The sequence below is a fragment of the Setaria italica genome, chromosome IV, assembly GCF_000263155.2.
Source record: "Setaria italica strain Yugu1 chromosome IV, Setaria_italica_v2.0, whole genome shotgun sequence".
NCBI classification, from domain to species: Eukaryota; Viridiplantae; Streptophyta; class Magnoliopsida; order Poales; family Poaceae; genus Setaria; species Setaria italica.
The window spans coordinates 16664058-16679467 of NC_028453.1; the positions used below are offsets into that span (position 1 = coordinate 16664058).

At 48.2% G+C, this 15410-nt stretch overlaps 1 pseudogene; it reads left to right on the forward strand.

Moving 5' to 3' along the window:
• The first annotated feature begins 355 nt into the window (after positions 1-355).
• Positions 356-2279, forward strand: LOC101755682 (annotated as a pseudogene).
• The last annotated feature ends 13131 nt before the right edge of the window (positions 2280-15410 follow it).

Sequence of the window (15410 nt, forward strand, 5' to 3'; positions counted from 1 at the left end):
TCCAAATCGGCGGTATGCACTCGACCCGGACAAAAGGGGAATATTCCCCGTCTGGGTCGAACCCAACCCACTCCGTTCTGAACCAAACACGGGACGATGAGGGTCCGACCCATTCCAACCCACCTCGACCCAGTAACCAAACACACCCTAAACCGTCTCATCAAAATCCCGAACTCTAAAACCCCACTGGAGCTTGGCATTTCGAAATGTTCATGCTGTTAAGGATTTCTTGGGTTTCCAAAGGTATCCCCGAATCCTCGCCCAAACGCCAAAATTTAGGACCGGAATTCAGGGAGGTGTAGTCTGCAAACCATGGGCCGTAGCTCCTCCCCCTTCAGTTAAGTTACCTGCTATTCCCCCATCGGCCACCGCCCCACCTTCTTTCTCCTCTTCGCCTTTTCACCAGCGCCGGCCCCAGGCTAGAGCCCACCTACCGCCTCTTTCTTGCTGCCAAGAGTTGCTTCCTCCAGAATCTTGACCGTCCCCTAGAGCTTTTTGCTTGGGCGGCGCCGCGCCGCACCCCGCCGCGCCGGCCAAGATTTGGGAGAGATGCATGATGCGCGCGTGCACTCCGGCCCCTAGAGCGCAGCGCCCCCACACTCCTGCTACCAGATACTGGTAGAGGAGCACTCCACTGGTATCCTCGCCTCTCTCTCCTCTCTCAAGATTCGACCTTTGGTTCGTCACCGCTAGATTTCGGTATTGCCACCCTTTTCCCTGCTTGGAATATGCAAATGTTTGGTTGCCGATTGGAGCTTAATCCCTGTCCGACGTCTATGGCGGGTGGCGCAGGTTTGTGGGATCGGTCAAGCAGTTAGTCCAAGAAACGACCTTGGGAGCGGGCACCGGCGAGATCAAGAAGCTGGCGGCGAGCAAGTGGTGGGAGCGCGGCGGTGAGGGCGTCATGCCTGGGATGGATCCTGGCGGCGGCGAGGCTGGGGCTGCGTCGCACTACCTGGACCTCCTCCGAGCGCAGCAGCAGCATCTGCAGCACCAGCAGTCGCCGCTCTCCCCCAACTCCCACGTCAAGATGGAGCGCTCCGCACCGTCGCCGGAGAATAGCCCGGCCGCCAGCGTCGATCCCGGCGGGGATCAGCCCTCGTCGTCGGCCCTGGTGCCGGCTGAGGGCGGTGGCGGCGGGTCCGGCGGGCCGACGAGGAAGCCGCGCGGGCGCCCGCCGGGGTCCAAGAACAAGCCCAAGCCGCCCATCATCATCACGCGCGACAGCCCCAACGCGCTCCACTCCCACGTCCTCGAGGTCGCCGCCGGCACCGATATCGTCGAGTGCGTCTCCGAGTACGCGCGCCGCCGCGGCCGAGGGGTCTGCGTGCTCAGCGGCGGCGGCTCCGTCTCCAACGTCGCGCTCCGCCAGCCGGGCGTTGAGCCCCCGGGCAGCCTCGTCGCCACCCTGCGGGGGCAGTTCGAGATCCTGTCCCTCACGGGCACCGTGCTGCCGCCGCCCGCGCTCCCGGGGGGCCAGCAGCCTCAGCGTGTACCTCCGCCTGCGCAGGACAGTGGGTGGGTGGGAATGTCGTCGGTCAGCTCATCGCCGCCGGGCCCGTGGTTCTCATGGCCGCCTCGTTCGCCAATGCTATCTACGAGCGTCTGCCTCTGAGGGAGAGGAAGAGCCCCCCACGGCTACCGCAGCAGCAGCCACAGCCACAGAGCCCCAAGGTGAAGCAGAACCGGCTGGAGCACAACCACAACAACAGGAGGCGTCGCAGTCATCAGGGGTGACTGGAGGTGATGCTGGTGGCGGCGGCATTGGCCATGGCATGTCACTGTACGATCTCGGAGGGAACATGGCTGGCTACCAGTTGCCCGGAGACAACTTTGGCAGCTGGAGGCCAACATTTTGATCGGCATACCAAGCTCTTGGCAATGGCATTGCATCAGGGCATTTCAGAAGACTCCATGATGGTGGAGCTCCTTGATCATGCATTTTGGTTGAAGGCTACACTTTGACGAGGGCATGAAGCAATGTGATGACTGCTGATAATGCTTGCAGCACTTGGTGTTCAGTTGGGAATAATCCAATTTGATGTACACATATACCATCTATGGCAAAGTGACTACCAACAATGAAAGTCTATTTTTTGGGTGATCTATTGGTCCAACAAAATCCAAGAAGGAAGGTCAGTAGGTCCAGTGTTAACTGTTAAGAGACCATCCTGCCATCTTTTGCTTTAGAATTATGTTTGTCAAGTTGTCATCATGTTTTCCTTTTACTTCTAATTAGAAGGATAATTATTATGGCATATTTGCTTCTTGCACTTTTACTACTGCTTTCATCTCTTCATTTGTTTTTCCCTCGCATTGTTAGTTTAACTGAGGAAAAAGTTATTAGAAAGAACGGATAACCTACCATTGTTTTCTCAGTCACAAACCTTCAATATCTTTGTGCCCGTTTCATAATCACATAGTTACTGTTGTACATCCTTATAATACTGCAATTTTGCGAGTATTGCCTTTTTTTACTAGCTAAAGCCACATGAGGATTGTAAAATTTGATGAACTTTCTTTGACACCAACTTGATTGGTTATAAAAGAAATTGCAGAGTTTGATGAGAGCCCAAGACATTCAAAGATCTTGTAGATAGGAATGATGGTTGGTAGGTTTGTGGGTATTAAGCTAAGATATTGGGTAGTTTGTGAAATTTGTCCAAAACTAACTCAAACATGTCTGGGAACGAGTGAATTTTTCATTATCTTATAGAGTTTTTACTGATTGTTGTAAATTCTAGTAAAAAAAATTTGTGATGTCTAAATGATATTTCCTTCGGCTCAAAATGTCAGAATGTTGACTTAATGCAAGATATTACCAAGTACTAACTTATCTTACTCTGACAATGTTAGCTTATGATATTAATTTGACATCATATAATGAATAACTTGAGAAATTAATCATTGGTGAAAGATTATGATCAAAACAAAGATTTGTACGGCAAAAGCTGGTATCCAGTCCTCTGCCCTTTGTGACTAGTGTCACATTTCTACAGACTGCCTTGTCTATTTTTGTCTCGTTCAGACGAGTTGTCTCATTCAAACGAGGTTGGTAGTAGAAGGTGCCAGCGCCATCAAGTATTTCTAGTACTATTTACTGTTCAGTATCAAAATTTGGAAGAAATAGTGGACCTTAATCTCAAATCCCTTGACATAATTAAGAATGTTTATCTAATAACCCTGTTCTTCGTTTTCAAACCATAGCTAGTTTACGCGTGGGTGCTTTTCTTTTCTTTTTTTTTTCTGTTCACGGACGTAGACTGCGCTAAAATTGGCAAATCTTCACGGGGCCTTTCTGTAGAAAGTACAACAGTTTCGGCAGTCGACGTCTCGACGAGACCCAAAAAGCCTTGTGTTCCTAGGTCCCCTACTTTGCTTTGTCCGTGGAGATGCCGAGCCAGGTTCAGGGCCCCTGGAAACCCAACGGCTCGAGCTTCTGTTTTTTTACCCGAATCCCTATGCAGCTGTTACCGCTACCAAGGGCAGTAAATCTGAACAGTGTCTAGGTCAGATCGATGTATTTTTCGGTGTTAAACTTTAACAGTGTCACATCGAGATATTCGGATGCTAATTAGAAGAACTAAACATGAGCTAATTATAAAACTAATTGCAAAACCCTGTGCTAATTCGCGAGATGAATCTATTAAGCCTAATTAATCCATCATTAGCAAATGGTTACTTAGCACCACATTATCAAATCATGGACTAATTAGGCTTAATAGATTCGTCTCGTGAATTACACTCCATCTGTGCAATTAGTTTTATAATTAGCCTATGTTTAATACTCCTAATTAGTATCAAATATCCGATGTGACAGGTGTTAAACTTTAACACTTTGTTGCCAAACAGGCCCTATGGCAGAAACACAACTCACCTTGTGGATTTTCGGCGCTAATAAACAGTCGAACCTGTGATATCTTTGTGATTTTAGGACTCTCAGGACCCAGAATGAACAAGACAGAGTCAACCAGATCAAGACCGCGCAAGTGAAAATGGATGGCGAGGATCGGCCTTTGTTAAGCTCGAGTAGAGCTATTTACTTTCCCTGTTTCATTGCGAGATGGAAAACATTACCGCTCATTTTTAATGCTGTAAAACTGAACGCAGGAATCGAGTGAGATGTCATGATGCCGGTGATACCGAATCTTCCTGTTACATATTTTTCCTTCTCTCTGCAATCATAACTTTCTGACCGAAGGTACCTAAATCCTTCTACTTATTTTTCTCAACTTTTAATTCTTGTTCAGAAATCCTCAACCACTAGGACCAGCCCCGCTACCCCTCTCCCTGTGGGCGCCACTACTGCCTCAACCGTTCCGTCCTTCCCCTCTCCATCTTTCCCCTCATTTGCACCAAGTTGTGGTCGCTATTGTAACATCCCAAATTTTGAAATTTAAATCCAAAAAATATGGACTCCAAATTTTTTTTCTAAAGTTTGCATGGCAAATCTAAACCTAGAGCCCTGAATTTCCATTTACGCATTTTATAAATTCATGTGCATGTGCTTGAGCTTACTATTCATCTCTATTTCAAAAACATTCTAACTTTACACATAACTCCAGCCTACATTTCAAATCTTATTGAAATTTGAAACCTTTTTCAAATTTGAATTTAAAACCAAACCCAAATAAATGAAAAGCCCTCAAAACCCTAGACACACCGGCAACCCAACCTGGCTTGCTTCCCTTCCAGCCCGATCCACCCCTGCCTCCATCTCTCGCTCACGCACGCCCGTGGCCCAATAGGCCGGCCCAACTTCCCCGACCTGCGACGTCACCGCCCTCTTCCTCCTCCGGTTCGTCCCCCCCCCCCCCGCCCATGCACACGATGATGCCACGCGTTCGCTGCACTGGCCCCGTGAGCCCATCCCTCCGGCCACCTCCCTTGCCCCCTCCAAAGCGCACCACCACTGCCCACATCGCCTCCGCCACTGCTCTCGCCAGTTCCCCTCCCCTTGCACGGAAACCGACACACTAGAGCACACCGCCGGTGACATGCCTACCTCGATCTTCTCTGCCATAGCCGGATACAACCCTCCCAGCGTGCCAGCTCAAGGCGCATTCATTGCATCCATTCCCCCTGCCACTAGTCCCCAGCCGGATAAGCTCAGGAGAGCTCCCTGAGCCTTGATGGCAGCCCCGACCACCTATAACACCCCCATCCCCTTCCCCCCTCGCGTACCTCCTCACTCCCTCGCCCCGCCCAGTCTAGTCCAATTCCTCTCGCGCTGGAGTAGGATCGGAGCCGCGCCTCCTCCACCCACCGCCGTGCTCGACCCCCTAGAGCCAGGCCGTGTCGAAGTCGAGGATCGACGTACGGCCCTAGCTACCTCTTCCCAAGCGCTGGAGCGACCCTGAGATGGCCGTTTCCTACCGGCCTCACTGCTATCGTCAACCACATTGCCTCCGCGCGTCGTCACCCCTCTTCCGACCACTATGCTGCCCGCACAAGCACCAGAGGTACCCCTACCCTTTTTAGGCCATCGCCAAGCCCCTGCTGCCCCTAAACCCCCTTTTTCCCCAATTGCCGCATCGCTGTGCAACTGCAGCCAGCCGCCAGCTCACCGTCAGCCATCCCCGACGCTCACACCACCCCTCACAAGGCCTCCATGCCCCTAGTTACCGCCACGACAACTCCTTAGCCTAACGCGAGATGGCTCTGCTTCGCGCGGTGGTCCGGTGACCAAACCCGAGTGGCGCCGGCTCACCCTCCCACTCCTATCACCCGGCACACATGAAACGTAGACCCAAAACTGCCCCAGTCCATGCCCATGTGTCTACGGCTCACAAAACAGTACCCCTATGCGGTCCCCATCCCTGGGCTCGCCTATTTATCCTTATCCCCTCTCACCTCCCACTACAAGAAATGTGTTGATCTATGACGAAAATTTTATGACACATTTGTTCTTGTCATAGATCTATGACATTTCTGGATGAAAACATCACAAAGTGTGACATCTGAACAAATTTAGTGAGAAAGTTACGAAACGTCATAAAAGTTGCCACTGTAGCCAAAAACAAATCATCACTCGCTATTATATGGTAGTTTTGTGACGATATAAGCTCCACGAAAATGTCATAAACCAACGAGGGTCCCACATGTAAGTTTAAGCTGATAAATAGGGTAGTAAAATAAAATGGAAAACGTTCTCCTCCCATGGGTTGAACCTGTTATCGATCGAATGGGAAGTCTTTACCGTGATCGGGTTCCACATATAAGGTAAGTTTCAGGTGAGTGTGGTATTTAGCGGCAGAAAAGCCTGTGCTATAGCTAAAAAATAGTTTACCCGCTACCGCACTCCCGCGATAGGGAAAAAACAAGAACATAGAGAAGGCGGCCAGGATGGAGCACTCCAGTGGACATCTGCGCCTCCCCGCAGTGGCTCAGTCCTACGGTAGCACAAGTCTGGTGCTTCCTGTTGCAGCACATTAATCTGATCAGTAATTTTGAGTTGAATTCGCCAAAATTTCCCAGATGGATAGACGTTGGATACATGGTTGTCAACTATTTACCATCGAGCATGAGAAAGGGGTCAATGATTTCATGGAATTTGTTAAGAGTAGATACTCTGATGATGAACAAATACTATACCCATGTCGTGGATGCCTGAATCAATCTAGATGTACTATATATGTGGTGAACCTACGCTTACTTTTGACTGGGATGGCAAGCACCTACGCTAGGTGGATTTATCATGGAGAAACATTCGAGGATAGGGTTCAGGAAAATGCAAATTTGTAGGATAATGGGGTTCAGGAAAATGCAATTCTTCTGGATGATGGGGTTGAGAAAATTGCAATTCTGCTGGATGAGGGGATTGTGGATAATGCAGTTTTGTGGGATGATGGTGATCAGTAAATGGTCTAGGAAAATGAACACATATCGGGTATGGAGGAAGATGAAGGCACTAAAGATGGACTTCCTGAAATGATAGCCAACATGTGCCACGCTAAAGAGCTTGGAGGGAAAATTTTAGAACATATAAACCATAAGGTGTCACCGGGATCTAAATATACACAGTTTACATTTGTTGTGAAGTTACTTCATATCAAGTGTTTCTATTAGATCAACAATGTTGCATTCAATGTCGTACATACATCTATGGACCCACTAGGAGGTTTGGACAGTCTTTAATACAGGGCTGGACACCGAGATGTATCTGACATGGAGGCTATGGCGTAGGACGGGTAGTCTACATAAAAAGACAACAACTAGTCGAGGATTAGGAAAAGTACTCATAGCAATCAGAGTAGGACTCGCCTAGTCAAATCCGACTAATATTCTTGTAAACAACCAACCTGTAACCTGCCCCCGGCAATATAAGGTGAGGCAGGGACCCCATCCAAAGCAATTCAATCCAACCAACACACATGATGTAGGGTATTACGTAATCTAGTGGCCCGAACCTGTCTAAATCATGTGTCTGTGTTCACCTTCGAGTTCCTGATCTTGGTGAGGTCCACAAACCAAACACCACCTCGAGCACCCCCCTCGATAGGTTGCCAGGTCTAAACACTGACAGCCGGCGCGCCAGGTAGGGGATCTCATCGAGAATCAACTAGCGAACTTGATGGCACAAATCATCATCAAGCCAATTGTCACGTTTGAAGCAGGCGTGATGTTCATCTTTGGCTCCTGGGTGTGTATCGCAGATGGCGCTGAAAATTACCACCGCCACATTGTGTCAACTGTGGAGAAGGAGAAGCAAGCCTTCAAACTCTAGTGTCAAGTTCTGGAGAACCTCATTGAAAATTTTGACTGGTTTATAAAATTCTGAAAAGTGTGAGTACATGGGAGTCTAGCAACTAGTTAAGGCTGAACATGAGAGTAAGAGGGTAACCTCTAAGGAGGATCCTATCCAAGAAACTTACTCTGGTCATATAAGGAACGGTTCATGGGCAAGGCTTTTCTTATGAACAGTGCAACTGCACGTGCAGATAAGGTCCAGCCTTTGGTAGTACCTATACATGTGAGGCCTTGGTTCACACCACGCCAAAAAGAATCTAAGAAACCACCCCAAGGGGCCATGGTGGGCAATAGGTAGACTGGAGAAGGACCTTCGCTTAGTCCCATGTCAAAATAATGTTTTTCGTAAAGCCCTATGTCTTAGGATTTAGCCTGAGTAATTGTTTTGGAATAAGGCGAAATGCCGGCTCAGGGAGTCCCTGATGCTATTAAAACCAAGGGGACTGGTAGGGAAGTAGGTTCCCCTCCAGGACCAACAACTTATAATATTCTCCTTTGTCATTCAAAAGCTATAACTATACATGAATGCACAAAACTGGCTTTCAAGCAAAACCTTAAACTAGAAGCCAACCCTTGAAAAACCAGCATGAAATAATAACTACAATAATGGGATTTGCTGAGTACTCATTTTGAGTACTCACCCTTGCTTTATTACTTTCTTTCTACAGAGGAAGAAGTAGTGCTTGAAGATGACGAGAATCTTGGAGATCAACCTTAGGAGCCAAGTTGCCTATAGACTTGGGAACACTGCGTATACCTCTGCTGTGTAGCTACTCTGGGGTTCCGACCACCTTGTATTAATAGGTGGTATGCATCTTTGTAACATTATGTAAATTATCAATAAAAGTTGTACGAAGTATGGATGTGATACATCTTGTGAGGAATGGTTGTATCATCTACTGATCCATGGAATGATACAAATAACATTTGGGGTCTCTTTTTAGGGGCAGCCCCCACAGCTGCACTGCCAGTAAGGGTTGCCATGGTCCTCTAGCCATCGGATCCGGCCCTCTTTGGTCCAAACCCATGTTTTCCTAGGTTTGAGGTGGCCTCTACCTTCATGCTCATACAACAGTGGTGGCCATCACCATTGTCATTCTCCTAGTCATCAATAGGGTCCCCATCATATCATTATTGGTAGTTGCTACCACTCGACGCCTTATTCACCAGTGCAGGCTATAGGAAATGGACGCCCCTTCGAACCTTGGGTCACTAGAGGGATGCCTTCTTGTTGGAGCCTCGTGCTCTGGTTACGCGATATCCAATTCATCCACTGCTACCCCGTCGATAGTGTAAGGGGAGGGCCCCAAGCTTGGACCTTTGGTCACTCTCACTCCTTTAGCGAGATGCCTTAGGCAATGGGTATCTATCCCGACATGCTCCCTATCATCGAAATCTTGAGTCCTACTACGGGTCTCCTATTGCTGGATGTGCATGCACGCTCATCCTTGCGTGTTATGCCAATGCCGCTGGTGAGGGTGCCCTACCGCTATGGTGTTCCCTCCCTTTGTGTGAGGGGTTGAAGTGCTTTGGTGTCTTCTCTATTATCTTCCTACTATAGTGGCCTTTTCGTTGTTGTGCGAGCATTCTTTTGACACGATAAACTTGTTTGACCATATTCTTCTTTTCTAGAGCACTAGATCGATTCTTTTGATAAAAAATGGTATTTTAAAACACAAGGTTGTGTTTAGAATTCTAGTCCTCTTGGAGCTGGATACTCTACATAATATGGTCCAAAATATGAAGGATTATATGCCCAAGGATCATAATACACCCATGGTGTATAAGGAGCAAAAACTAGTAAGAGGTGGTACATATGTGAAGGGATCATGACACCCTAAGAAGTGGGGTGAATTGGGTGTTCTAAAAACTAAGGCTCCAAGCACATATAAAAATCTATTGCAATTTCTATGTAGATGTGCACTAGATTTTTCTATGTGTTGCTATCACTACCATAAAAGAGTTTTACACCCTAGATTCCAATCCTATAAACTACACATGGCAATTCTAGAAAAGGTAAACGTGGAATTTAAGTGCAATATGAAATGTGGAAGCTAAATCAGGTAGAGAAGGTAAGCTCCCTTCATAGCCACACGACAATTGTTACCGAGGTATCGAAAAGCAACGCTTTCCCCTAGTCATTGTTGTTGAAGTCCCTCTCAAAGGGAATGCCCACGCAAGGGCATAAACTCCCTGGTCAAGTAACTCTATAGGATAGCCGATGGGCCTTCCCCACACACAAGTGAGTCTTTGCCTAGCCTCTCCTAGATGCTCCCTACCGCTCTTCACTTGCTAGAGTTTCGACAAAACGCCTAGGGCCTCCCCTCCATATCACAAGCACTAGTGGCCACTGCACAAATGCGGTTGGAGGGTCTCGTAAGACTTACAAGCCCCGGATTTACAACATTTGGTGTGCACAAGCACCAATAATAAAGAGGTATGCAAACCTCGCCTAACTCTAGGCTAATCCCTAAAGTAATGCACTAAGATAGCCTAAACTAGCACTAATCAAGATCTAAGCCTTATGCTAATTGCCTTAATCTTCTCTTGAGCACTTTGGTGGCTAGAGAACTTGTGTGTATGTGGAATACAAGCCTACAACTTTTCCAAGCTCTAACTCTTCTCAAATGGCTGAGCAATGGGGTACATATAGAGCCAACCCTAAAAACTAGCCATTTTTCCAGCAGTCACGCCAAAATTGCAGTCACCGACTGATTCGGTGCACCTCAGTGTGCACTACCACATGAATCGGTGGTCCAACTCCAGCTAGCCATTGATCCTCTAACGACTGGCCCCATGCATCAATGACTAATTCGGTGACACACCATGAACGTCACCGAATGGATCTGTGACTCTCCTGAGCCATTGCCTTCCTTTGTATTCTTAGCACAGACTTACCCGATGCTCTAGTAAATGTTCCCACCGTATGAATCGGTGAGGCCTCAAATTACTTCCAAAAGTTCTAGAGCCGAATCTGAGCCAATGGTGAGCCGAGCCGACGATCATTGACTGATTCGGGGAAGGTCACTGTTCACACCAAATGAGTTGGTTGTAACAGTGCACGTGCCTATCTTGGCCCTACCGTTGTCCTATGGTCACCGACTGATTCAATGACTCACCAAGTCATCACCATATGAATTGGTGATTACATCGGTGCACTATCTTTAGCAGGATTCGCTTTAATTCTTTGTGTGTCTTTGTCCCGACTTCATTACCATCATTTGTAAGCCTTAGAATGAGACTATCTATGGATTTTACTATCATTTGGATGCCATAGAATTCTTCAAAATCTTTTCTTTTTCTTCTCATTTTGATGGTTTTGTAATTCATCCTTCGGACCTATAAAACACGTACAAAGGTCCATCTTGCAAACACATTAGTCCCAATGAAGATGTTGTCATTAATCACCAAAAGAATTATGGACTAGAGTCATTTTCCCTACAAAATGGCATTGTCATTGGTGGATCAAAAGGAGGATATGATGCTACTTTTATGAAACTCTTCTCTTCGCAAATTGCAATAGTTGGATAGCCCTCAAAAAAATTGCAATAGTTGGACTTATGTTTTGAAGGTAAGCTTGATGAATTAACATTACTTGGCTGATTAATACTTTTTAATTCATTATACCTTTGATATTTGGCCATAGGTTCTTTAAAAGTGAGCAACTTTTTGCTTTTCTACTTAACACGGCCTTTACCTCTAGCTTTGATTTTGTTTCAGTTTGAGCAACTTTGGCTTGATTTTCTCAAAACTTCCTTAGCCTCATTCTAGAACCGGCTCTTGCTTTGATTTATGATATATATGATAATCACTTTCAAGATTATTTTCAGCAAACCTCTATCTTCCTTTTATCAAAGCCTGTTTGTAACTTTGCTAAACATTCTACAATTTTTAGTGCCATAGTCAAATGAATTATGCCACACTTGCAATATATGTGTTCTTCAACAATACTTGGTGATCAAAGATGTCGAAGTTATGGCATCGCATGGTAATCAAACATCTTAATAACATTATTCTTCAACAAGACATCAAAGATATGATCACACAAAGTTACATTAAAGTATATTCAATTTTTTTAGTTGATTCTTTTTTGGAGACAATTTAATTCTAAACAAATGAATGCTTCATATTTTTCATTAGTCCATTTGTCCATGCATTCACATGTGCCCTCTTTGCTTGATGTTTTTAAAGCGCTCATTATATTAGCATCAACATCAAATTTCATTTCTATGTTTTTAGATCCAAGGTGACCATTTAAACAATCTATATAGTGGTTTTAGCAGTGAGGTTGCTGAAAATTTCAAAACAAGTTGTAGAGAAGTAGATGGGAAACACCACACGCCCTAATGGGGGTGTGACCTTTGTATATACATCACCGATATAGCTTGGAGTACAAGGAATACATCAGTGTAAAAGGAAAGAATAAAAAAAAATCCTAATATACACATATACTTCATAATACCCACCCACAGTCAAAGTGGGAGGATCGCAGATGCATAGAGTGGACTAAAACTCATTGAACAAAGGAGTCGGCAGGCCCTTCGTCATGATGTCTGCAACTTGATGAGACGACGGCACATGGAGAACCTGAACCTCACCCAATGCCACCTTCTCACGAACGAAGTGAATATCAATCTTGATGTGCTTCGTGCGCCGATGATGCACCGTGTTGGCTGTCATATAGACAACACTCACATTGTCACAGTAAACAACAGTGGCTGAACCAAGCGGGACATGAAGCTCATGAAGAAGTTGGCGCAGCTAGCAACACTCTGCCACAGCATGAGCCATAACATGATACTCTGCCTCAACACTGGAATGAGAGACCGTGGTCTGACGCTTGGAGGACCAAGACACCAGATTGTCACCGAGGTAGATGCAGAAGCCGATGGTGGAGCATCGAGAGTCTGGACAGCCAGCCTAGTCAGCGTCAGAGTAGGCAGTTAGAGATTGAACAGAGCCACAGCCAATGTGAAGCCCGGAGGAGAGCGTGCCCTTCACATAACGTAGGATGTGCTTGATCAGGGCCATACGGGGCTCACGTGGGTCGTGCATGAAGAGGCACATCTGCTGAATTGCATACACCAGGTCAGGTTGAGTCAGGGTGAGGTACTGAAGAGCCCCAGCAAGACTCCGATACTCAGAGCTGTCCTGGAGTTTAGCGTCGTCGTGTGCCGAAAGCTTGGCATGAGTGTCAACGGGAGTCGCAGTAGAGTGACACTCAGCCATGCCAGCACACTGAAGAAGATCCAGGGTGTACTATCGCTGAGATAGGAACATGACTTGGGAGGAACGCATGACGGAGATACCAAGGAAGTGGTGTAGGTTGCCAAGATCTGTCATGGCGAACTCAGAGTGAAGGCGCCCCATGATGTGCTGAAGAAGAGTTGAGGACGAGGCGGTGAGGATGATGTCGTCGATGTAGAGCAGCAGGTAGGCGAGGCTCGGCCCCTCTCTATAGACAAACAGGGAGGTGTCGGAGGTAGAGGCGACGAAGCTAAGCTGGTGAAGGAAGGAGGTGAACCGCTAGTACCACGCCCTTGGGGCCTACTTCAATCCATATAAGGACTTCTGCAGGAGATAGATGTGATTTGGGGAGGTAGGGTTGACGAAGCTGGGAGGCTGCTGGCAGTAGATAGTCTCCGCGAGGTGTCCGTGAAGAAACGCATTCTTCACGTCCAGCTGGTGGATTGGCCAGGCGCAAGGAGTGGTGATGCTGAGGATGGTCTGTATCATCGCCGGTTTGACAACCAGATTGAAGGTATCGTCATAGTTGATGCCGTGGTGCTAGAAGAAGCCGCGAACGACCCAGCGCACCTTGTGTCAAGCAAGGGACCCATCAGCATGGAACTTATGCCAGAAGATCCACTTGCCCGACACGACATTGGCACCGGGCGGCTGCGGGACGAGGCACCAGGTGTCATTATCGATGAGGGCCTGGAACTCGTCGACCATGGCAGCATGCCAGTTGGTGTCAGCTAGAGCATTACGGTAGTTTGCCAAAATCAGAGAGGGCGAAGAAGAAGTCGAGGCTGTCAGGCCCTAGAAGTTCACTCGCTGGATGGCCCCATCCACAAACCGAGTGATAGGGCGTGAAGGAGCAGCGGGTCCTAGGGTCGCTAGGGCCGCGGACGAGGGAGAAATTTGTAACCCGCTCGCAGGCGCACCAAGATCTGCTGCAATCGGAGCAGTTGAAGCAGTTGGGAGCACGGGCGGCGCGATCGCGGTTGGAGTAGTCGGGAGCGCGCTCTCGGGCACTGCGGTCGCGGTCGCAGTCGGGAGCGTGCCCGCACGCACCGCGGTCGCGGTCAGAGCAGTCGGGAGCGCAACTGCGCATTGCGCGGTTGCGGTCGGAGCAGTTGGGAGCGCGCCCACGTGCACCGTGGTCGCGGTCGGAGCAGTTGGGAGCGCTGCAGTCACGGTTAGGGCTGCACCCGAGCATGGCGCGGTCACCGTTGGAGCAGTTGGGAGCGTGCCCGCATGTGGCGCGGTCGTGGTCGGAGCAACTGGGAGCACGCCTGCGCGCACCGCACTCACGGTCGGAGTAGTCGGGAGCATTACGGTTGTGGCCGGGGCTGCACCCGCGTATGGCGCGGTCGTGGTCAAAGCAGTCGGGGCACGCACGCGCGCGCCGCGGTCGCGGTCGGAAGCGATGCGGTTGCGGTCAGAGCAATCGGGAACGCGGTGGAGAGCGGCGACCCGCCCGCAGATAGAGTGGGGTACACGGTCGGCTCGTGTAACAGGATGGATGGGTCGTCATTAGTGAGTTCCTGCAAAACAACTGGTGAGGGCCACGGTGGCTCAACGTCTGATGACGGAGCAATTGAGGTGGAAGTAGGAACATCGGAGGGGCTCGACAAAAGGAAGTCGAGCTGCGATGGGTGTGTAGAGTAGGAGGAGAAGGGAAAGATGGACTCGTCGAAGACAATATGGTGAGAGATGATGACTTGACAGGTGGACAAGTCAAGGCAGCAGTACCCCTTGTGAGACGAGGGATAACCAAGGAAGACATAGGCTACAAAGTGAGGAGCAAGCTTATGGCGTGCTATGGCTGAGAGGTTGGGGTAGCAAAGACAACCAAAGACATGCAAGTGAGAGTACTCGAGAGGCTGCGAGTAGTAGAGGATGTAGGGGATGTCATTCTGAATGGCAGAACAGGGGCGCCAGTTTAGAAGATAGGTGGCGGTGGTGAGCGCCTCGACCCAATATGGGGCAGCCATGGAGGCGTGAATGAGCAATGTGCGAGTGACATTATTAAGTGTGCGGAGGACACACTCAGCTTTCCCATTCTGGGGAGAAGTGTAGGGACACAAGAGGTGCAGGTGGATACCTCGAGAAGTTAAGAAAGATGTGAGAGTCCTATTGACAAACTCAGTCCCGTTGTTAGCCTGGATGCTGTGAACGGGAAGACTAAATTGCATTGAGTATAGGCACAGAAGTCGGTGATGTATGAGGTGACTTCAGACTTGTGGACTAGAGGAAACGTCCAGCAAAAATGTGAGAAGTCATCCAGAATAACTAGGTAGTAGCGATAACCAGAAACGCTAGATACCAGAGAAGTCCAAACATCACAGCGAACTAACTCAAAGGGAGCAGAACTACAAGAGCTAGAATGAGAGAAAGGTAACCGCACATGTTTCCCTAAATGATATGAATGAGGT